The sequence below is a fragment of the Ammospiza nelsoni genome, chromosome 9 (genome assembly GCF_027579445.1).
Source record: "Ammospiza nelsoni isolate bAmmNel1 chromosome 9, bAmmNel1.pri, whole genome shotgun sequence".
NCBI lineage: Eukaryota > Metazoa > Chordata > Aves > Passeriformes > Passerellidae > Ammospiza > Ammospiza nelsoni.
The window spans coordinates 16,051,063-16,075,524 of NC_080641.1; the positions used below are offsets into that span (position 1 = coordinate 16,051,063).

The following is a 24,462-nucleotide window of genomic DNA, read 5'->3' on the forward strand; positions in this document are numbered from 1 at the left end:
AAACGCATCAGCACCATTTAGGTCAAGGTAGATTCTGGACTTATGTTGGTTGTAGCAGAAGCAGTACTGAAATAGAATAAAATGGCTATTTAAAACCTGAAAAGAAAAAAACCAACAACCAACTGCTTCAAACCCCATCTTCAACCCTCAAAAGGTCAAATTCAGCCCCAGAACAGCAGGTACAAAGTATACAAAAGCTGAATTTGGTGCTAGAAGTGTATGACTTTATCCTTCATCTCCAAGGTTTTACTGTATTTTTAAAAAAAATTGTTAAAAGCTTGGACTGTGTTGTTATTCTCAGCACAGTCCCATAGGCTTTAATGTGACTATCATATTTTATTTGTGCATTTTAGTCAAATGCATTAGTCATGTATCAGAGATGACCTTGTAAGGGATAACGTTGAAAGCAGGAGAATATTATAATATTATGAAAGGTAATTTAATTAAAATGATAAAAGTTAATAAAGACAGAGCATTAAATAAAAAACAAGCTCAGGGAAGGCACCAACTCTAAATGGAAATGGGCAGTGAGTATTGTCATTCTGATTTATTTTTGCTCTAAGTATGTCCGTTGTTATGGGTATTTGCAAGTGAATGTAGTTAGCATGTTCTACTTTGTTGAATTCAGGGTAATCTATACACTGACTTTTTTCTTGCAATATTAAAAAAAATTAAAATTGCCTATTAGAAAATGCTTAATAGCAACTGCAGAATACAAACCAACTGAAAAAGGAAACAAAAATAAGAAATGACCACTTTTCCTGAGAAAGCATGGTGGACTTGGTTGTCTGTCTGCATCAGTGCTGCAGGACTGGGAGGGACAATGCATAACTTGCTGTAGAATGCAGGCTCTAGCCTGTTCCCTTGGCTGTGGGATGGAAAACAGCTTTCACGTGTTGGGGGTGGTGCTGGAGGTGCAGAGCAGCTGTGGCTGTTCATGATGCTGAGCAGAGCCATGGGGAGTGCAGGGTTCTTGCACTGCCCTGCAGGAGGGGCAGTGGCAGCGCTGTTTGTCCCATGGGTCACCTTCTCTGTCCAGGCTGGCTGAACCAGGCTGGCCCTGCTCTCGTACCGGAGATGTGGGGTCGTGCCTGTGCCCAGAGAGCATCTGCTCCTCCCCTAGGCAGAGCTGTGTGCACAGGATACAAGCAGGATGCGGAGGTTGTGTTTTTCTACTGGAAGCCCAAAGAGAGGAGCCAAGAGGTGTATTTATATCCACTGCCAAAGCAGAGAAAGAAAATGTACAAAATTCTGGTCCTAACTTACATTAAAAACTTAGAAAATGCCATCATTACAGTCTTATGTACAATATGGCCTGAGGATGTGACCGTGCCAATTTGTGCATCCTCAGGAAAACCAGTGATTATCTCAACATGGCCAGAAGAAAAACTCCTGACAAAATAGAAATGGAATGAAAAAACTCGATAACACAAACACCACCAACACATATGAATCTGATTAAATGCTGCCCTCACTGAGGAGAACAGTGCTTTATGTTCAGAAGATGTGCTATGCCCTGAATGAAGACTCAAGCTATTTAATCCAAATATGGTTAAAGTGAAAATTCTGTTACCCCTTTTTAGCCTAAATGGTGGGCAGAGCTTGGCACAGGGAGGATGCCTTTGGAAACGTGCCGATGGCGTGTCAGTGCCGCTCTGCAGCGATGATGTGATTGCGATTAACGAGCGGCACTGTGAGGGGGATGCTGACTGTAAAGAGCAATCCCATCACCTGACAATGGCTCTGCGATGAAATCTCTTACACAGATTAAAGAGGGAAGGGCAATAACTCATCAGAAAAAGCAGAACTGTCTGCTTAATTACTTGAAAAATGTCTGAGCCACTACCTTTTATGACACCTGGTAGGTATAAACATGTCCACGGTTTTAATTAATTTTCCCTCTTCTTTCATTGCACCTGTATAGCCTGGAGAAATGCAGTTCTAATGAAATTACAATTGCGCATTTCTATATGAGTTTGAAACACACTTTGGCAATAACCAAAAAATGAGGCATTTCCATGGATTTAATTAGAGACAGGAAGTGTACTGGGAAAAATACTTCCCAACAATTATAATTATTCCAAATCAAGCCACAGTGCAGAGTCCCTTCTCTTAATTCATAAAACTTAGCTTTTAGGTGTCCATTTTAATTTAAAAAGATAATGGAGGAGGCTTTTCTCTGGAGTGAAGCAGAGTTATGGTGAAAATCCATCTTGGCATTTTGAAAGCAGCAACAGCATAACAGCATAAGCTCATACTTTTGACCTTGCAGTCCTGCTACTCTCATTTAAAATTGATGAGTGAGACCCTTGAATTTGTTCTGCTGAAAACAACACTTTTTATAATGACTTTTATAAACATACCACTAATTGTGGTGAAATGCCAGCTCTGCAGAAAAATGAAAGGAGCAGAGGTCTCTCCCCCCCCCCCCCCCCCTTTTTTTTTTTTGGAGGCAGGAACAGGTTTGCTTCCATTCTTTGGGGACACGAATCACTGACTGGTCAAGCACAGCCTGAGTTTGTGCCAAAGCTTAAGCAAAGATACCTTGCATGTTCCTTCTTTCATATCACTCTAGGGAAGTCATGGTTATGCTGGTCTAAAGCAGGCAAAATTGAGATAAAACCCTAAATACAAATTCTGCTTAGAAATCAAGTGTTCCCTAAAACTCACAATTACTCAGACACAACAGGCAACCCTTCTAGAGCTGAAGTCTTTCACTCCTTTCCTGTATTAGTCTGTGAATTTGTAAAGAAAGCAATTGCTTTAGAGGTTGAAATGGTTTTAGTGGATGAAATCGGGACAAATTAAGGACACAGGGTAAATAGTAGGGGAAGCAGAATCCAAAATGTGCAGGAATAGTGCAGTCACAGCAATACAGTATTGACACTTCTATCAATCCTCAAGCTTCACTGCCTGGGAGTTTGGGTTGGTGTAGGACCAGTGCTTGGGCAGTAGCCAGGATCTGCAGTGTTCCACAGCACTGCTGATGAATACAATGATGGCCTCTGGCGTGGCTAATGCTGCTGACCAGAACATTTTCCATGGGCCCTAGCAATAAAAACACAAACCTTCTGAGCTGCTGAGGAATGCTTGAAGCTCACCTCTAAATTTTATTGGCGTCTCAGTCATTAAATTTCTCATTCTATGGACAGGTACTTCATAGTAAATGTTGTAGTTTCTCAGAAACTCACTGACTGATACTGTTTGATAGCATGTTCATACAGATGTTTAGCTAGGTCTTATTTTATGCCATCAAGCACATTACACTTGTTTTAATTTTTTGCTTCAAAGGCTTAACATCTGGAAGGTACCAAATTAATAACTGGGAAAATGTCAGTCCAAGTATACAAAATACTTTTAATGATGATATTTGTATCTTTGTCATTCAGAAAAAAACCAAAACCCAATATACTGATAGTAATCAGATTCAAAGCAGCACAGCATGAATTTTCAAGGTTTTTTGACACCATTTTTAGCAGCATTTTGGATTCCATGTCTTCCCCTCTCCAGAATGGCTGTGCTTATCATTTAACATCGTTAGAAAGCTCGCAAGTATTATTAGGTACACAACATTCTTTAGTGTAAATGCATTGAATTGTTTGGGCCTATGATGTACCAGTGCAGCCAAATAACTCTAAGATGGGTGTGTCTTGGAATGACCAGTATATCCCTTGGGAAGCAGGCATCTGAAATCTCCATATGCTTAACTGCCCTGAATAAAGCCATGGCAAACCTGGCATGTTGAGGAAAGAGAAATTACAATTTGCTGCTTAGGAGGAATATAGCAAAAAGCCAGGTCCAGAAGATGTCTGTTCCTTTGAGGATGTTGCTCCTCCCAGTGCACGTCACTGCTGAGTATCTGTCTGGACAAACTCTGTTTGCACTGACATGGAAGACAAAGCAGAACCTGAGGGGCTGGGGGAGGAAATGAGGTTGCTGTAGGGCAATTGATCAGCAAGAGGAGAGGCTGTAAGTGACTGAAGTTGAGAACTGTGAGTCAAAAGCAGGACTGCAGAGAAGGGAAACTGTGATTGCAGGAAACATTCTGCAAAGAATGACTTAAAGCAAACAGGATCTGCTGTACCTCCTGCCTGTCAGGTGGATTAATTTGGAAAGTCACACTTAGGCTAAATATGTTTCCACTGTATTTAGTTGCACAGAGCAGAGAACTGAGCTAGCTATAAATCTGTTGTTTAGATGTTCTTGTGATAGCTAAAATCCCAATAGCTTGGGTAGCAGACGCGTTGCTTTGGCAGTGCAGTGCTCATCGTGGGCTAATTGGCCTTGCTGACAGTGGACTGGCGCTGCCAGATGATTCGTGGCTTCCATGCTACATCACTATCACATCACTGTGATAGTCTTTCCTGTCCATCTTCCTAGTTAAACTCTCTTTGAGGCCCTTCCTATATTGTGTTTTGATTGCAGCAACAACCTTTCTTCTGGCCTTGACAAATGCAATCTAGGTCTGTTGATAACCATCCAGAAATCCAGAATGCTTCTGCTAAGATTGTTTTTCTAGCTCATTGCATGCTCTTGTTGCACTCCAGCACCAGCTACTCCTGTATCTCATCTGCCATCAGCTGTTTGCCCTCACTTTTGAAACCCTTCACTGCCTGTTCCTGCCACACTCATCATCTCCAGTTTGGTATCAGTCAGTGCTGCCCTCATAACACTGCTTGATGATGAGTCTTTACTCCTTACCTGTTTGTTTTTTACTTACACTTTTTTTATCACAGAGGAACCCTTGTATTTTCTTCCATGCTGTTTTTCACACTTGAGAGGAGTTCTCCATAAAACTCAGTAAAATGAGATAATTAATCTCCTTAAAGGGCCCCCCCTCTTTTTCAGCAACTGGAAATATGGTACTAAATATTAATTGTGTGCTCTGTTGCAACTAGTATCTTTCATGCTGACTAGTGTGGATTCCTTACTTCCCTGGACTTCAAAACTTGTCCATAGAATGAGAGCTTGCATTTGGGGTAGGGGATCACCCAGATGTTTGGACAGCATGCAGTTAGCACAAGAAGGGCTCATAAACACATGTTACCCTAAATAATACCGTTGTATAAATATTTTTACAGTGACAGCATAGAAAATGCTCACTTGGGAATCAACCAGTTAAACCCCCATCTTCAGTAAGTTTATGGAAATGATGCATCATTAAGTGCCGACGCAGAGTGTGATATTACTTTCTGCCTGACTTCCCCTGCAGACTCCCACAACTTTTTAGACATTGTTACCACTGTTCTTATGCTATTTGATATTCAGAGAACTCTGATTACCTTGTGACAAAGAAAGGATGAGAAGTGTGGAAAGGGTTTCAGAAAAAGAAACTCTGGACTGCTTGGCTGAAGGAGACACATTGAGAAATGATAGATACAAATAGATTAAGTTGCTGTAATAGCCCCATAAACTTAAAAAAAAAAGAAAGAAAAACAACTAACTGGAATGCCTGAGTTATAGCAGTCATCTCCTAAATTTAGCTGGCATGGCAATGAAGTGCTATTCCTTGAAAATTACCACTGTGACTGACTTCTAACAATTTTATACAAAAGCAGGAACTTTAATGCTCCGTGATCTCCTGTATAGCCTATAAAGCACTAAAAAAATATATAGTTAATTCTTTTGAAGGTACCTGGAGTGAACAGTGAGACAGACAAAGAAATATGCAGTATGGTTTTCTATAATTTTCTTATATTAATTTTCCTCTGGAGACCTCTTAATCACAGTATTCAGAAGGAGCTTGCACACTAAAGCATTTAGAAGCAGCGCACTGCTGTGGGAAGTTGAGTGCTCATCCATGGAACTGGTGTGACCTGAGGTGCAGGTGCTGGCTCCTGTTCACAGCACGTTACTGCAAGTACATGGATTGTCACAGGCACTGCAGGTGAACAGGAATATCATGGTATAAATAATTTAATTTGAGTCAGAGGTCTCTGGGTTTTGGAGAGTACCTCATGATGCATTTGCTCCACCACACAAATATTAAGTGCAATGAAAGTCTGTCAGAGGCTGCATTTCTCAGGAGCAGTCCTACAACTCTGTGCTTCAGCTCATGGTAAGAAACTGTAATGTAATCAGCTACCACTGTACACATTTATTTCTGGTCATTGCAATTTAGATTAGTTCATGCCTCTATAGGATTTCTGTCAGGCATCCTGGTTACAAGTGAGTCATTGCTCTGGAGAAGGGACCAACTCCATGCACTCACAGATATCCACATTTATCATGGCACAACACCTACAAACGCTTAGGTCTCCTGTGAAGGGCAGGAAGCAGCACTGATTTATGTGCTATGAACTCAAAGAAAACATCATAAAGAGAGTATTTTAAACTTAAAATAATGCTATTCTTAGCTGGCAAGACTTGTGATTTTGATCCTTCTCAGATGCACAGCCAACAGTGAGCTATCTGGCTGCACAAATGCCCCCGCTTTTCTTCTCTTGGTTAAATCTGTGATTTGAATGCACACTCCAGTCCTCAGGAACATTATGTAGATTTGCAAAACTTTCAGAAAGACTTCCTGTCCATTAGCCACTGGCTGCTTTGCAAAAATGCATAAAGATAGTGTTTTCCTCTTGTAACAGATGTAAGCTCCTTGCACTGTGTTCAAACCGCTTGAAGGAAAGCAATATTCCTTTCCTCCTTTCGCTGAAATAGTGGCATCTCTCAACATAAACTGAAAATATACTCGGAACTTAATTTGATGCAGCTCTCACAATTTCACACGTGAGGGATGAAAAAATGAGGATCAGCTTTTTGTAATTAGTGAGGCATACTAGAAGGACCACAGCCTGTAAAGTTTTCTGTGCTGCAAATGACTAATGTTCTTGTAGTACCAAGAAGCACTTAAGGTCTGTGTCCAGTTCTGGGCCCCTCACTTCAGGAAAGACTTTGAGGAGATGGAACATATCCAGAGAAAGGCAACAAAGCTGGTGAAAGGTCTAGAGACCAAGTCCTATGAGGAGCAGCTGAGGCAGCTGGGGGTGTTTAGGCTGAAGTAAAGGAGGCTCAGGGAAGACATTTTGCCCTTTAAGATGACCTGAAAGGAGGCTGTAGCCAGGTGGGGCTTGGCCTCTCTCCCAGGCAGCCAGCAACAGGACAAGAAAAAATGGCTTCAAACTGTGCCAGGGGAGGTTCAGGTTGGACATCAGGAAGAATTTCTTCTCTTTAAGGGTAGTTAAGCATTGGAAAGAGCTTCCCAGGCAGGTGGTGGAATCACTACTCCTGAAGGTGCCACTTAGGGCCATGGTTTAGCTGACAAGGTGGTGTTCAGTAATAGGTTGGCCTCAACTGTCTTGGAGGTCTTTTCCAAACTTAGTCATTCTATGATTCTGTTCTGTCTGAAAGGTGTTGAAAATTTTATTTCAGTTGTCATTCTTGAAGCTTATTTGAAACAAATTCAGTTTTTAAATTATGAACATACTGTAGAAATTGTTACCTAGAGCATGGAGCAAATTAATGTATTTTGGTTTCCAGTTTATGCTCATCACAAATGAAGAGGGAGAAAACTAGTCCTAAAGAGCACTTCATTCTGATTAAGACTTGGAAGAACTCTAGGCATAATTTAGAGCATCCTGTAGAGTACTCTAGCTTGTGTTGGTCACAAGTCCCAGCATTCTGACTGTCTGGAAGGGTTTTTCTCAGGCCTGCTCCATGTCCTCCAGCTGCTGGCATGGTCCATCTCCCAGTAAGCTTTTGAAATAGGGGGAGGATCAAAGAGCAGATGCCATTGAGCTGATTTTGCCAATCCTCTGCCACTGGAAGAATTTTTCCTGTGACAGTGAAAATCTTCTGCTCCATCCTAAAACCAACCAAAAGCTGGGGTTTTTTTTTTGTGTACTTAACATGGTGAAGGCAGTATGGAGAAGCTAAACCAGGGTCTAGATGCTTCCACAGTGACTTTAGTAGGCTTGCTCTAGACTCAGAGGTGCTACTGGCAGTGCAGAAAAGCCCATGGCAGATAAAATAGGTGGTTTGTAATGAATGAGGCAGAACTCTGCAGTAAATTCATCAGGGACACTGTGGCAAGCCCCAAAAGGGAAAGAGGTCTAATATCCATTGAAGAGTGATGATAAAAATAAATTTTGAACAGCTGCTCTCCTCAGTTTGCACTAGACAAGGACATTTTTAAGGGTAAATATTGTTTAGAATAATCTAAAAGCTTCTGCATAATGAATTATGCACCTTTTCTGCAATACCCTTCAGAATAGCTACCCTGAGTTTTATCACAAGACTGTCCAAAACTATTTTCCTAAAAAATCATTAGAAAATACATTCTATAGTTCAAAATCTGGACAAAGTGCTTTAGCAAACTTCACAGCAAAGCAGGAGCAGGCTGCTGGGTGAGTGGTGACAAGGTGTTTCATAACTGAGGATCTGCAAACCCTTGCTGACAGCAAGATCAGCACAGCGGGACCAGTGTTCAAGGAAAGATATTTTAAGTCTGCCAGAAATTTTACGGCTCTTGTACAACCCAAATCGTCATAGAATCAGTTAAGGCAATTTTTATTTCTGAAGGGCAGCATCTGGCCTACTTGGCATGCTTTAAAATTTCAAATGTGTATTTTTCAAAGCAAGAAGCCTAACAAAAATATATAATTTAAACTGGCAGAACATTATACTTTGGATGACATTTTGTAGTTAATAACAATTTAATATAGCATGAATTGTACTTCTGGTGCAACCTAGAAAAGCATCACACAGTTTAGAACAGGCATGCTAAAAGTTCAGTTCAAAGTGGTGGTGCAAGCAGGCTCTGTGGCTCTTGCAGGAGCAGTAGCTTCTGTGTTATTGTTAGTGACTGGTTTTAGCACTTGGTACTTGTGAATGGACAAGATTCCAAAATCAAAAGGGAATGTGAGGGGTAACACCTTGCTCATGGCACTGCAAGATTTATACCACAGTTTTGTCTGTTCTCTAAATCAAAGGCCGTACAAACTTTAGGAGACTTGTACCAAACACCCTGCCTGGGACTTTGGCTCGTGTCCTCATTTGCACAGAAAGCCCTCCCTGTGGCTGGACCTGACCTCGCCGGGTGCAGGAGCGGCTCGTGCGTCATTCAGCCCTTCCTTCCCCTGCCCTGCTTTGCACTCCGTGTCACTTACATTCCATTGTCCTTCCACCAAGTGCCCAGACATAATCTGGGCATGGCTTGGAGAGCTAAGCTGTGCCTGAGCAATGCAACTGAGCACCAGCTGCCTTTGTTTGTCCTCAAGTACCATGATACTCCTCCACTCAGTACATTCTGCAGAAATCTGGGAGGCCCCTCGCTGTGCCTGGGAATGGCCAGACCCTGGGACATGCACACACCCTGCAGGCTGGAGGAAAGCCAGACTGGCTGATTCCGCATTTGTGTCGATGTAGTTAAGCTTCTTCCTAATGATATTTTGACCTGGGTAGAGAAGAGGAGCCATATGGCATCTTCCACCCCTGACAACTACTGCGGTTAGTGTAATCAGCACATTAGCTAGGTGATTTGTTTAGATTCAGCTGTCACTAACTTGTGGCAAACTCAATTATAATTAAGTTGTGTATTAGGTAGACTCCTAATATAAACTGGTTTCATTTTCATATTCCATTTCAATTATATTTTCTGCCATAACCCTGCTTACAGATGAAGCGTCCTGACTAACTCTTCCTCAGGGCCATTGCGTTTCCCACCTTTTAACTCAGGAACTGAATTTGTCTAGCATGGCAAATCAAAGAGCTACAGCGTCAGCCAGAGAGCCATGCAACAATCTAAAAAAAATAATGCACAATCATTAGCCTTAATACATCCCTAAGTCAGCCTTCAGAGCCCCACTTTTTAATTGCTTTAGACATCTGTGTTTCAATTGTGGTCTAAGCTATTTAAAATGGTGGCAATGTCTTTCCTTAGTTTTGGACAATATGCAGCCAGTGCAGCAGCAGGTGTAAAGGAGGGCTTTGAAAGTCAAAGAATCGCAGAATATTCTGAGTTGGAAGGGACCCACTAGGATCATCGAGTCCAGCTCTTAGGTGAATGGCCAATACAGGGATTGAACCCACAACCTTGGTGCTGTCTGCACCATGCTCCAACACTGAGCTAATAAACCACTGTTTGTTTTTGCTGTCCTTGGAGGTAAATGATGATTCATGGAATGGCTCTGGGTTGCAGCAGCAGTTGAAGGTGTTTATGATGTAGGTTTTCTCAAAAAGTGTTGATGCAATAATGATACTTGTTTAAGTCCTTTAAAATTCCCAATTTTCCCAGACAGTATCTTGTGTTTAATAACAGGATGAAAGAGCCCAATAGTAATAACCCCCATCCTGCAAAATGAACCTTCCTCCCCCAACACCCTGAGGACAGAACTGTGATTTTTTGCAGTATAGATTTCTGAATCAAATATTAATGCTAAGCATAATGTAAATGGGTTCATAAAGCTTAGAAGAGAGAGAGACAATGTTGATGGTTATCTAGGGCTATACTATTTCTCAACTTTACTGCATTAACATGCTAGTTAACAGAGGGCATGTAGTACTTAAAAGCTTACTGCTCAAGAATACTGAATGGCAAAAAACATAGATGCTGTCAGATCACTGCAGTTGATTTACAAGCTTTTGTTTTTGAACTATAACCTCAGAAAAACAGAGAGAAAGAATGCAATAATCACACATAATGATCAAGCATTGAATTATGGCTTTGATAAATGCTTTCAAAATTGCAATGATAAACAAATTAGCACTCTTTTACTATGCAATAAATAGGCACAGTTTGCTATTAAAAGAACAAAAGGATCTAGTTTCTGTAGGTATTTAAGGTAAGTGTGGGACAAAATACAGGGCAGCAGACAATGGAGACTTAATCCCAAATGAACACTATGAATATCATTCAAAAATTTAGCAATTCTCTGAATTGTCTCCATCCCCTGCCTGGAATGGAGGAGACCAGAATGAGATGCAAATCAGTGCATTTATCTAATGAATAATGCAAATGAGTGTTCCTCTTATGGCATGGCAGTCTGCAGGAATCCTCTCTGCCTCACCTCACATTTCGTGTGGATTTAAGCACCATGTGTCAGAAGAAATTAGAGAACAGAATTGCCAAGAAATGACAAAGCCTTGGAGCCCCAAGTCACTGCAGACAGCAAGGTACATTAAGATGCATAGTAGAGAGGAGGAGAGAGCAGACATCTCATTAAAATGAAAATGTTGCTATTTTTCCTTCACCTCGTTAATCGAGTTGTATGACAATTTAATCAGCAATTATTTCTGTGGCTACTAATTAGAAACATCCTCTAAAATGATACCAAGGTGGGATCTCAAAAAACTTGCCAAAAATCTTTCAGTTTGGCTTTTTTTTTTTTTAATGCTGGTGTTATTTTATCTCTCTGGTATCAGTTAACTGCATCAGCATTTTTCTCATTGCATCACAGAGCATACTGCATCTTATCCATTAGTCACAAGCCTTGCTGTAACTTTCCCTTAGCATCTAACATTACCCTCCAAAAATATACTCAAGCAAACAAATCTGAAGGCATGCAAGCCCTGAAAATCAACTCCTTCCCCCCCCCCCCAATCATATTTTGCCTGAATGTGTATGTGATTCAGAATCCAGGATGGATTTCATCTGCTTCATTAAAACCTCTCAGGATGTAGACCAGCTATGCTGCCACAGCTGACATCAAGTCCCTCCTCTTCATCATTGCACTGAGTCTTCAATCTGGGGGTTTTTGAAACTTTATGCTTTTCTGACTGGTACTCTCTTAAAATACAGAGCTGGTATATCCAAATGAACAAAAACATTTGTTCCCTGGACAACTTCTTAGTTATCACATACAGAGTAGTAAAGGACAGGGAATGCACAGAAACCAGAGGTCTGAGAATGCAGTTTGGCCAGGTTCTGTGAAGTCCAGTTTGGGGTGGAAGGAAATTTCCTCCCCCTTGGAAAGGGAAGTGCACCTCAAAGTTCTGAACTGTAAAGCTGAGAAATTGTTTTAATCACTGAACTTTGGGGTGCCCATTGTATATGATGCAACGTTAGGGCCGTGTTCCCATGGGTCACTGAGCCATGAACCAGCAGGCAACAAATTGTTGGTTTGATTCAGTGACCCATCAAAGAGATAAATCTATGTATTAAGCAAAAAAAGCGATTACAGATATCTTACTACATGCCCTTCCAGGAAATGTGAAAAATAACCCAAACCAAAAAACAAAACTAAACTCCAACCCTTTTTTCTCACAAGCTGACAAAGACATCATCGTTATTTATAGTTGTGCTTCAGTTCATCAGTTGGAGGCACACTGCAGAAGATGCTAAAGCACTAGCGACATTGTACTAAATTAAGAGCTTGCAGTTTCTTTATAATAGTTGAAAGCAAAGCTATTTCTCTACTGGGCAGCTTGTTGCAAACTCCACAATACTCAAACTGGGAAAAAATGGTGTATTATTTTGATGGGTTTTCTCTCAGGTCAATCCTAGTGAATCAAGGGGGAATTGCCTGGGATGCAGGTCTACAAGGAATTTGGTGTGAACTCCATGAAAATGCGACTTGCAGTCAGTAGCATTTTCACTCTCTTAAATTAGAAGAACACGGGTAGGTTCTCTGCTCCTGTTCCTGTTGGCAGTTACCATGCCAGAAATATACAGAGAGTTTAGGTTTCTTATAGCAAGGGCAATGGTAGCTACAGCGAAAAAAACACTGTTAAAGCAAACTAAGTTGATTTGAAGCAAGGAGACAATTAAAGCACAGCCTTTCTGAAAGAGTAATAAAAATGTCACTGCAACTGACAGATTGTTACAAGTCCTTGGCTTCTTCCTAGCACTGCAATAGAATACCGTGTTAAATCAGTTCCCAGAGATTATTAGTGGTATATGTTATTTTCCCAAACTCAAGGAACTCAGTATCATTTCATAAATCAACTGTGGGTTAAAATTAGATTTTTTTTTTACAACCTTAGTTTTGTGACCCTTGCACATACAATTAGCAAAGAAAATTAGATAAAAAATATAGCTGAAACCTGACTCATCAAACTTGAAAAAGCTAAAAACATTCCAATAAAAAACCAAACCAAATCGGAAAACAGCTCTTTTCTATGACTTCTCAATGCCTGTGAGTTTCATTGACTGCAGAATAAGACATTGAGACAAAGATATTGGAGGAGGATATAGGAGTAGGAAGGGACTCTCATTTCTCATTAGCCTAAAGTTCTGTAAAGTAGCTCTAAGATCTTCCTGTATTTTGTTGTGCTTACTATCTGTACTGCTTTTTCTGTATCAAGCATTAAGAAACCTAGGCCAGAAAACTGTAGGTAATTAAAGCCAATAATAACTGAACCCCATCACCGGGCATGTGAAGATCTCCAATGTGCAGGCTGGAAATAAGTTTGTGTTGTCAGGTACAGTGGTATTGCAGGCTCAGCTCTAAGTCCCTCTGTCTGGGATGTTTCTGGGCCAGATAACGTCTTCTAACAAAGTCTCAGTGACAATACTGTTAGAATCTCACATGCCTTTCTTATGTGGCAGAAAGCTGATTTCTACTGGAAACAAATTATCCAAGAACCCTTTGAGTTCCATGGAAGGGATCTCTGTTACCATCTTCTGAGATGAAACATTGCTGTGTGTATGGCTTGCTTGGGGGGCTGCAGCACCCCTGGCACACTGGTGTGGGTTGGATACAGGGCAGGGTCTGCCACCAAGACCAGCATTCCCTTGTGGGTTCCCTACTAGCTCAGATGAGGAGGTTTATTGTCCTCTTCTTCAGCAGCTGCCCTTTGCTACAGCCACACTGACAATGTTCACATGTGTTGCAGCAAAATGCTGTGCATGTGATCCTTGGTTCAGAGGGGTAATTTTGAATTACAAAGTGTTTCCAATTTATGATTTATTTAATCACTGTAAAAGTAAACTTGTTCTGCTCCTCCTGTGATGCTTTATACAGCTCATAATTATCAACAAAGCAATTACTAAGAGTAAAGGCAGTGACAGCAAAGGTTTGCTCAGCATTGCCCTTACATCTGCTTTCTGTGGCCTTGGTGGTTGGCTGGCTGAAAGACAAAAAAATCAACTGTGGCTTACATGACAGGAGTTGAGGGAAGCTCATGTACGGTGGTGTCATCAAGAAAGTGTTGAACGGGTCATCACAGGCACAGATGCCATTCATCCCTGTAATAATTTGTGAAGAACATTTTTCTTCTTGGTCAGCTCCTGTAAATCTTCTTTTGAAGTTATGAGAACTGGCCTGACAGGAGGAGGATGTTGATGGTTGTGTTAGTAGAGGTGTAATGACCTTGAGGATGGGAACTGGAAAAAGCCCCTGTTACTAAGGTAAAACTCAGCGATGCCCTACTGCTTTCTGATTTTTGTTTCTGATCTTAGGCACAATTTTATTATTCCAAACCCATCACTTAGTAGTACGATGCCCTTGACATGATACAATCATCAGAACAAGATTTACTTCAAATTCTTGGCCAGATTGTTATTGATTGGGAGAGTCAAACACTGCCTTGTAAAAGGGCTATGCCTGCTTTTTCTGAGCTCCTGCAATGTATTTACTGTCCTAGAGAGTGAGCACCTGGGAAAATCAGCATGGTGAGCAGGTCCTCATCAACCAATCAGCATTCCTGCACAATCTTTTCCCATCCTAGTGCTGAACTCTTTAAACTTAGAAAACATCTAGAAAACACTTTACCTTACCCATCTTAAGTCCACAGATTAGATCTGTGTGGTCTGTACCGTTTCCAAAAAGAATATTATCCAAATAGGATATCAGAATTCTATGTAAGAACAAGCCCATCAGCCCCGGTGGCCTCTCAAGCTGCAGAACATCAAAGGTGTGACAAGACAGGGATGCAAACAGAAGGAAGGCAGGCAGGCTCTTCTGTTCTTTGGAGCAACTCCCCATGTCCCTCTTCAGTCTTTGTTTTCTCCCCTGTTTTCAAGACAGGGAGAGAGGGGCTGGCACCCTGGAGGGCAGCATGGACTGCACAAGTGGCAGATGTGTGAGAGCTGCCTGCCACACCATCCCATTAAATGTACGTACACTTTACACCAGCTGAGGACTTGTAAACTGTAAAAGAGGGAAAACAACTGTCTGTATGGCTTCAAAAAAACTCAAACCAACCCCATCTGGCATTTCAGGTATCAATCCACTGTTTAACACTGAAAAAGTGGCATACTTTCTGCAAAGGCTTAAAATATGACAAAATGTTCTGCTGAAACCCCCACCTTGTCTGATTAACAAAGGAAGGGCAACTGTTGTAATATTTTCTGAGACCTGTTTTTAAACTTATAAAACTTGAAGTTCGTGATTGATGATGCCTGGCTAATGTTTGAGTGCTACAAGCAATAATGGGGCAGTTATGGAGAACTATGGGATGATTAGTCAATAATAGTCTTCTGTCCTTTTCAATTATTTACAAATAATCCAGGAGATGCATAAAGCTAAAATAGAATATTTAAATATGCAAACCCTGTTAAGTATTCTATCTATGTATCCTAGCTGCCACCTTCCAGATAGATGCTTTCAGTGTATTCTTGTATGTCCCAAAACCAAGAAAAGATGGATAGTGTCCTATTCTCCAAAACTTGTTTTGTCACTAGGGACAAAGAGCCTTGCACTGAAGATCACAACGGCTGAACTAATCCAAAAGCCAGCACCAATAAAATGAGTAAAGAAGATTTTAAAACTGAAAATGCTGGAAATAATTGAACTTCAGTGAAATTGCTTCTGACAAGAAAAATATTAGAATATAAAGGCATACAGTTAACTTAAGATGGTTTTATGGTTTCTAGTTGAGCGTTTCAAACTGGTACAGTGCAGAGGGTAGTGCTCACTACTGAGGAAGCTGCATTTTGTTGCTATCCATTGTTGTCAGTAGGAGTCCTTCTGTTGCCTAACACAGGACACGTTAATTTCAATGGAAGATTGTATTTTAAGCCCTGTTGATGTAAAGTCAAACATTAGCTCTTAGGCATGAAATATACATGATGAGTCACTTCTAATTTCCCTTTAGTTATTGAAGTGTATCTTTTTTAAAAAATCAAAGCCACTGCTTCAGATGACAAAAAGCTTCTGTGTTTTTAACATTTTATTTTCAAAGGCTTATCCCACTTCTTTTTCAGGAAAATAGGGTTTTCAGCTGCAAACATGCTGGCAAAAATTTACCCCACTAATTTAGTGAGGGAAGCTCCAATGCCTGAACCCCTTAAACTCGTTACTTAACGTGTCTGGAAGTCTGAATCAACCCTTGTGAAGTGAGACACCTTGCTAGGATATTTCTGCAGGCTATCCCTACAGTATTTATACTACTTGGCAGATCCATATGGTCAAGGAAGCCAAGAGGCATGTCAGTCTGCAAGCCTGTGTTAAAAATAGAGGAGGAAAATAGCACGTGTAGAAAAAGTTGTTTTAGCAGTTAGAAAATTGCATTCTGTACTCTTTTTTTCCCTACAGCTGTGCACGTTGCAGATTTTAGAGGATGAGGGCTTTTGTGTAGTTGTTTGCTATTCCTTTTTATTTATTTTTTACCATCTCCCCACCCCCAGTCACTTGTAAATGTCACCCACAAGTAGCTCTGTTTCTAGTTTTCACTGGAGGAAAACGTCTTATGAGCAGGTGTAGCTGGTAAAAATCAAATTCATGTGTTAAAATGTGGCTCGTGACAGTTTTATAGATAAAAATCTAAAATGCACCAAGATGTTGGAAAGACATGGCACGTACATTTAAGAAAATGCTCCTCTCATCATAATGGTTTCTTCTTTTAGAGGTTTTACAAATACTTAGCTATAAAAATTCTCTCTGGGCTGAAGCCTGACATAAAATATCCCTGATATAGTACAAGTTCTTGCTTGTAGTAAATATAATTAAAATTCATTTGCACCCTTTTCTTTCCTCCCCTTTTTTAATTCCTAAATTCCATATAAACAATCTGCCTAAAGAACTAGAAGATGAGAAATAAAACCATTTTCTAGAAAATGCAACACATCAAACATCAAAGCTAAATGAAATCACTTATGCACGTTGCCAAGTCAGCTCAATGACAAGGATTTTTCTGTCCTTAGCTATATTTGTACTTGTAGATCCAGATGATGTCACCAGAAGTGACCTGTGAAAACACAAATTTCCATACCTAAAATGTCTACAACAGTAATTGTTTCTACAAGTAAATTGGGTACAGAGCTACCTATTTTTTTTAACTAGGGAGACTAGTGTTCCAGTGTGCACAGCAATCTGCATCTCATCACTCAATAGTATCTGGGATTATTTTTTATTTTCATATTCAGGCAGTACTCATAGGCCTTGAAACAAGTCAAGAAATATTTGGATTAGCAGATCTCTCATCCGGTTTTAGCTACTCTAAAATAGGTATGTTATTTTATGTATTGGAAATGACAGTTTTGGCAAAGCAGTATCAGTATTAAAAAAAGAAAAGTGGCAATGGTACTCATGCTAAAATTGACCAGCTCCCACAGATTCAGCCCTTTCTAAACTCAGTGGGTAAAAATAAATGACAGGTTTTCATCCTCACATAATGAGATGGGTAATTTCCATACCTTGTCAAGAGGAATTGCTAATGCCTGTCTGTATTTCTCTCCCTCTGCTTCCCAGCATAAAGCAGAAGGGATGGAAGTGCAGATTATCATCTCAGTTTGTACATTTATTTTTTCTTGAATGAATGAAGGTGATTTGGGTTGCATTAGGACTGGATGCTTTATAAGTAACATAAACATCTAAATGTTAAAATCATTACTCGAGAGTCAACTTAGTGATTTCTTCCTTCTCAAAGGACTCTGGGGAGCCCACTAACCAGAATGGTTGTCCTGGTGTACACGAGGTTTGTAGAATTCTCAGCTGAGTTCACTTGGCTTTGTTTCAACAAGATGCTTACAAATGGAAATTTTAATATATGGAAGTGCCTCAGGAACTTGCATTTGGTTTCCAATGATTCTTAACTTTTACAAAGTACAAGCACTGCAAGAAAAAGATGTGAAACTCTGGGGTTCAGAGACATTTAGCTACTAAATGAAGATGGAAAAATATGTTTATCCAGATAATTTGAACAAACCTGAGCAGCATAAAACTATCGCTGCTCAGTTCTGCCAAGTAAATCCAAAATTCACATTTTGAGACTTGTCTACCACAGTGGGAAGAAATATAATATCATGCTCCTTCTACAGTGTCCTCAGCCTGGACAGCCTGATGCTGCACACTCCCTTGGGACTGAGGGCATCGTGCCCCTGACCAAAATGTGTGAAAGCAAACTGAGGGGGTGATGCTGCAGCTCCGCTCCTCCAGCTGCCTGCGTGACACCGGCGGCTTAGGAGCCAAAGGTCACTCTGCTCAAAGGAGGATCTGCCATCCTGGAAAAATCCTAAATTGAGGCTTTGTAGAAGAGAAGAAATGGGGTGACCCAGCTCTGCCTCCCGTCAGCGCAGGAGGGATGTGCTGTCCTGCCCTGGCCGAGGAGCGCCAGCTGGGGTGTGCTGCTGTACTGCACTGTCTCCCTGCTCCCCAGTAAATCTGCTCAGGAGTCTGCCTGCAGTGAGCCACGGGCTTCAGATCACCTCTGCCTCACCAGCAGCAGTTCAAATTATGACAGGGTCAGTAAATATTTTATTTATAAAGCAGTATTATTTTACTTCACTAAAGGTGCTGCTGAGGGGATGTTTCTGGTCCAACTGCTTTGACAGCAAGCCATTCACATTCACCATGGATGTCTTGGAATTTATTTTATAGTGGAAGATATTTATTTCTTTACAAAATTGGTGTTGCTGGTTCCATACTCAAACAAGGCCAAAACTCCAAGTTTCCACAGAGTACTTGGGTATCTCCCTCCACGTACCCACCTCAGTGCTTTGGGGGGCTCAGGGAGGATGGAGAAGTGCGGGGAGGCACCACCTCAGGTATTTTAAAGAACCTCATCCAGAGAGCCACAATCTCCCCCTGCACGGTTCCTTGCTTTTTAAGATCAATTGTTATTTTAATAAATGTCTAAAAATGTCCACTTTTCCCAGCTCATTTCAGGGGAAAAGCAAACCAAACTGGAAGAGCAACTAGTAAATGGAATAAAGGCAATGCTAGAAAATGCTTAACAGCTGCTCTTACAAAGTGTATTTACAAAATATAAATCTCCTTAAAAGGATGCTCTTCTACACCTACTAGTGACGTGTGCTTTAAAACTGCAACTGAAAATATGTAAAAGCGATATATTTCTTTTTAGGATCCCTGTTTTACCCTCAAATATTTTTAACAACTGAAGTACTTTGTGGGTGTGCTTTTGTTTTGTTTCAGGCTTGAAAACATTCCAGTACCCAAAGTGTAACTGAGGAGGAAAAAAAAAAAGCAACTGGACAGAGTGTTGTTAAAGATTTACTGGAGCATCTTGATGTGTGATAATGAATAAAATGCAAATCTGTTTTACTACCAATCCTTGGTTTTGATTTATGAACAATTATTAATTTTTAGATTGCTTCCAGTTGGATGAAAATAGAGATTTTACCAAACTATTTTTTATTCCTGCTGTCACTAAGTATATACCCATCTTTTTAAATCTTATAGGAAACCAAGGAATCCTTTCCCATGAGAACCAAGGAGCCTTTGCAGAGTGTACAGCAGGTGCTGCCAGAGGTACAGGTAGGCTGGCATGGGGTGCTGCCCAGTGGGAGGGAGCTGGGGGACAGCACAGGGACAGCCAGTGACCCACGGGGACAGACTGACAGGGACAGTCTGTTACCTATGGGGACAGCACAGGGACAGTCCATGGCTCCTGGGGACAGCACAGGGACAGTCTGTGCCCCTGGTGTCCCTCCTGCCCCACTGGCTGCTGAGGGGCTCAGTGGGGCTGGGTGGGAACAGCCTCAGCAGTGGGGCTGAGCTGTCCTACCCTGCTGCGGACAGGCCAACAGGGGCAGGGCGAAAGCTTTCAGGTCTCAGAGTGTTATGAATTAAATGCAATGCAATGAAATGTTTAGTGACTTAAGAGGAGGCACCAAAATAAAAACGCCTCTCTCTGAAGGGTAAGGTGCTCTACAGTGACAAAGCAACAGCTGTAATAATTATATGTGCCCAAAGAGTTCAAATTAGATGAATGCAGATGTTGTAAATGAGGTCTGCAGTAACTTTGAGCTGTACATACTTTAGAAATATACAACTATGGAAATCCACTTTAAACCAGACAGTAGCAAGAGCTTCATCTTTAACTTCCTGTTCCCATTCTACCCCATGCTATCTAGTAAGACTATACAGATAGAATCCTTTGTTTTTACTCAAATTTAGCCCATAAAAGAAAAAAGCTTAACAACATCTTTTAATCATATTGCACAACACTGTTTTAAAATGTCTCTTTTGAGAAAGTATGTATAATGCCAAAATACTTTCAAAAATAATTTTTGTTTCACATTGTGATTTACCCATTACTCAGAAAAGTATCTGTTCATTTAATTATTTCAGTAAACATAATACTGGTATCACCATCTATGCTACATAGTATTTCCCCCTTTTTAAGGAATATGAGCCTACTTGTAATTAAAGGAATGCTATATTAATGATGCCGAAAGTCTGAGGGAAAAAAAAAAAAAATGTCCACCTCATAATATTATGCCAGAATTACATGTGCAGAATACTTTTTAATAATCTTTGTTTCTTAATTTAGTTTTGATTGGCTATGAAATACGGAGTAGCACTCAAGGGCTCAAATTTCTACTGTCATCAGCATTTCTGCTCTATAAATTGTACAAATGTACAGGACTCCCATCTGCAGGCTCCTTTTCAAGCTTCTATTTAACCTACGAAGGAAATTAGCTGCAGGCAACTGTAATTGATGATAATTTCATCATTTTTAGCTGTTGGGATGTATTATGATATCTAGGTCTAAACACAAACAGAAAATTATATTTTAATGTTGCCATTTGAGCTGCAAACACAGGTCGGTAACACAAACCCGTCTCTAGTTTGCAAATTACAGCAACAGCCACTAGGAGTCTCCTGGTCAAATTCATGATGAATTTGCACAGTAATCACAGCTCGGGTTTGCATGCAAACCCCATGCTAAAGTCTGGATTTCAGCAGAGGGGCCAGTCCCTGTGCAGGGCAGGTGGGAGTAGGGCGACAGGATCTCTGAGCTGTGAGCAGCATCATCGGGTTCCTGAGATTGTACCAGGGATAGAGCTGGCACATGTTTTAGAAGGAAAGCCAGAAGCCACCCACACTGTTCTGGTAGAGCAAAAGATGGTCATGATCATAGGAAGTCAGATTTGTTTCTCTTTATGACTGGACAGAGTATTGTGGATTTGTACTTACAAAGAGGGAAGTAGATTTCACTGACTGTTAGTTATTCCCAGGGATTTCAAGATTTGTTTTGCACTGAAGTGCTGCAGGCCACAAGAACTAGCACCACCAGGAACTTCAAAATTTGCTTAGTGTGAAACCTGCAGCTCAAACCTGAAAATGTGAATAGCTTCTTCCTCTTTTCCTCTCTCCTCTCCTCCCAGGCCAGCTATGCACAAGCATACAGTGCCAGACATACTCTGAGCAATGCCAAATGCTCAGAGTTCATAAATTACAGATCTGCAGGAAGGGGTCACGCTGGCTTAAACACTGTGGCTGTTCAGTCCAAGTCTGTGACTGACAAAAGATGTCCACATTTCCTTGAAGGAATACCACAGAAAGCAGTCATGCATCTTCTGCCAGCATATGTAGCTTGCTCTGAGACACTAGAGACTGCTTTAAAATGGACAGGGAAGCCAGAGGTGACCAGAGAACCCTTCCCCACAGTGCTGATTATCCTGTAGGCAGGAGGAGCCCTTATTCTTATATACTTATTCTGGAAGGATGCTGCCATATCCTCCTTACAGATACATGCAACTCCACATCTAGAAATTGTAAGTGTTCAACTGCTCTTAGCCACTTATTTGTTTATAAGGTTTTTTTATGCATCTCTCCTCTTGAGCAAAAATCCTTTCCAAGCTGTAGAAATCCTGAATGACTTTAAATCTGATGATATTTTAAACAAACAATAATTTGCAAGATTATTTGGCTTCTCCTTTTTGAGCTCCTTGGCTTCATTTTCAAACTTTTCCCTGCAACCAGAAGGACTAAGGAAATAAAGATGTTTTAAATGAAACCTGAGAATCTCATATAATCATAATTGTAGGACTCCAGGGGTTTGAGGTTTCAGAATAATCTCATGAGCTGTCAATACTGAATGTCACCAGAAACGATAATGTTATTCTCAGAATAGATGCCTAAAAGCAACTGTGGGATAGTTTTTTCTGTTGCATTCTCCCCATAATAACTAAAAATGCTGTTCTGGGGGGACACCACAAAGCTACCTGCAAGTGGTGAGCTGCCAAATGCTGGCTTTAGCTGCCAGCTAGGGCTGTTATATTTTGCAACAAATTTACATATGCAAAGCCCTGTTATTCAGTCTGTCAGCTAAACAAGGAAAGTACAAATTCATCACAGGCTCATAAGAACATTTAATACCATGGGGAATATGCAGAAATAAGTAGGGGGCCAATTTAACCACCCATCTCCTCTGTATTGTATGCTTGCACACACTGCAATGCATGCCTGCTTTGTGTGTTATTGCAGATTATTATCAGCTACTCTCACAGACTGCCTTAGATTCTACCATAATCTCTCAGCAGGACTTGAATGAAATTCTCAGTCTGGTTTGTTTCAAGGATCTAATCTATATTACACCAAAGGCTGACAGAGACTCAACAGTTAGTACCTGAGTCCATTTGGTGAAGAGAAAATTAGTAAATCTGATCAAGAAACTGACATGCAAATAAAACAGGAGGCTGCTTCAACCTCCTTGACATCTTGTAGAAGCAGACTTGGCTGCTTGATACCCTTGTTTATTATTAGAATAGCTGAAAAGACCCTGTTCTTCTCCAAGTCAGTGTTAACCCGATTTCAATAACAAAACAGTGGTACAGGTTTGGCAGGCACATAGCCAGTACTTACAAAAAGAAAACCAAGCATTTGTATAAGCCAGTTTGGCACTTCACCGTGCTGAAAAGAAACCTTTGCATCTTTGTCACTTCAAATTTGGGCTTTTTTAGCACAAGAACATGCCTAACACGAAAGAACTTTTTTCCACTGCCCACTTTCTCCAAGTATGTCAGTGCTATCTTCTTAACTCATTTTCTAAAACTAAAAGTGAACACAAAAATTCAAGATATCAAAAATTCCAAGGGCTCAGCACTACAAAATACATAAAACCTCATTTTGCAGTAAATATCTAATTCCTACAGCCAGCTATGGTACAGATAGACAATGCATTTTTAGGGATGAGAATGCTCTGCTGTGAGCCATGGGCAATACCTTAGGAACATTAAATATTTCTGTCATTTTCCTTATGTTTCAAGCAAGACAAGCCATTACCAATGCATATCTAAATACAGTGGATATGTACAATCTACATCTATCCTGGAAACAAATCCCACAGTTTATCATGTAAGAGTCAGTCACTCTACACTTGTGTAGCTGAATGCACACTCGTTCTGTGGGCTCTCTCTCACTCTTCCCCAGGTACTCCCCTTTCTCTGCTTCTCATGTGAGGATTCTGGTGGCCTCCTGCATCTCACAGGCTTAAGCTGCAGGTGAGCTACAGCTGTAATCTCAGGTCACTCCCAAGCAAACTTTCCTCCCACATCACAGCACTGATGAACTGGTGTGGTCAAATGTTTTCAAGGGGAGTTCTGGCACCATTTTTAACACTTAGATTTAATCAAAATGTCTTTTCTTTGCCTTGTTGTTTTTTTGTTTAAAATTGTTGTTCTAACTAGAGTGCATACTGATAACAAAGGCCTTCAGAAACTTACAGTATTACTTAAGATAGGAACTGCTGCAATGTTTATCTGCACTAAAAGGAAGAAACAAGTTTTATTGGGCAGGTTTGTTTCTTAAGGGTTTTTTTCTCATTAAAAGAAAAACTTTTTGCATTAGATGATGAGTTACTAAATATTATTGAATGCTAAATCACAGCTACTACTACTCAGATGGAAAAAATATATTTCAAGATTAAGGAAAAAAAACCAATAAGACAATATTATGTGGGGCACATGACTTCCATTTGTTTTTAAACAGTGGCTGCTTGAAACTGCTTGGAAATTTGGAGTGTCAAAGACATGTCAGCAGAGATGGATTAGTGGGCAGAGAGCAAGTGGTGCAGTCAAAGGTTCATAGTGAATGTAATTTATTCATGCGGCTTCGTAATTTATCACGTGGCTATTACCATAATGTACTGCTGTGGGAAGCAGCTGCATGTGTGCAAATAATGCCTTAAATGTATGTGTGGTTGGATCTGAACTCCTTACACAACAGCAGTGGTGGAAAACGATGCCACAAGGCATTTAAAAGCAAATTTCCTTCCTGCGGGGATGCTGTCACCCAGCAATGATTTGTACACAGGCAAACAAATATCTTGTAGACTTTTCTCAGTTGTGATAACCTCACTTACCAGAACTCATTGGTCTTTCAAATTTAAATAATG

The 24,462-nt window shown here is 40.6% G+C and overlaps 1 protein-coding gene across 1 annotated transcript in view; it reads right to left on the bottom strand.

The window, feature by feature from the left end:
- Positions 1–24,462, bottom strand: part of NTNG1 (netrin G1) — a 148,240-nt gene that overhangs the window by 115,942 nt on the left and 7,836 nt on the right. The window lies entirely within an intron of this gene.